This window comes from Boleophthalmus pectinirostris, unplaced genomic scaffold (genome assembly GCF_026225935.1).
Source record: "Boleophthalmus pectinirostris isolate CB_2022bp ecotype Guang Dong unplaced genomic scaffold, ASM2622593v1 HiC_scaffold_3, whole genome shotgun sequence".
Lineage (NCBI taxonomy): Eukaryota > Metazoa > Chordata > Actinopteri > Gobiiformes > Gobiidae > Boleophthalmus > Boleophthalmus pectinirostris.
In genome coordinates, this window is record NW_026571299.1 from 8,773,192 (window position 1) to 8,774,198 (window position 1,007).

Below are 1,007 nucleotides of genomic sequence, written 5' to 3' on the forward strand. Positions count from 1 at the left end.
TGTAAAAAGTATAGAAAATCAGATGCTAATCAAGACTAAAACTTGTAACCAAACTAGCTACTCATTTGAGCTGGTGTAAATACAAAAAAAAAATCACATTCACGGAACAGAAATGAACGTTTCCTGAAGCTTTAGAATGATCTTGAGCTGTTCAGAACAAGTATAAGAGCACATAGACACATAATATACACCCATGGACCACTGACACATGGGAATATATAAGAAACGGAGTCCCCTGGTCATGGAAATCCTGGAAAAGCCTCGGAAAAGTCATGGAATTTTAATATCTCTTTCACGCAACTACAGGGTTGTGTTAAGTTCTCATTAGACTATTATGATTACTTCCAAACATTTGTGCCTTTTGTTTAAAAGAGACAACAATAAATGCACTGACAGGATTTTGAATGTTAAAAAACTATAATACCAAACTATTGAACATTTCATATTTAGCCCTAAAAGTCTGATCAGTTCTACACATGTAGGTGCTATAAAGTCATGGAAAATTCACTTTAGGTCATGAAAAAGTCATGGAAAAGTTTTTAAATTTTGTCAGTGAAAAAAAGTGGGAACCCTGAAGAAAGGACAATGATTTAATATCAAAAATGACATTCGATTCAGTTCAGTACAATCTTTATTAAGAACACGTAATATCTGGTTCATAGTATTAAAAAGAAAATAATAAGAATAAAAAATGTAAATACAGTGCAGTTATACACAGTAGTAGTACAGTTATAATGTATATCAAGACCACCAGTGTCTCCACAGCTTAGAGAAGAATCTGACAGAGCTCCTCACTGGACACACTAGAGCTTTGATGATTTGGTTATTCAGATTCATGGCTCTACACAGAAATGAATACATACAACATCTGATTTACAAACATTTCACTGGCGCTACAGAACCTCAGCACTTTCAGTAATATTCTCAAAGAGTCATGATAGGACACTGTCAAACTCTGGAACTCTACTGTCTAAATAAAGAGTTTTTTAAATTATTATTTTAGCATT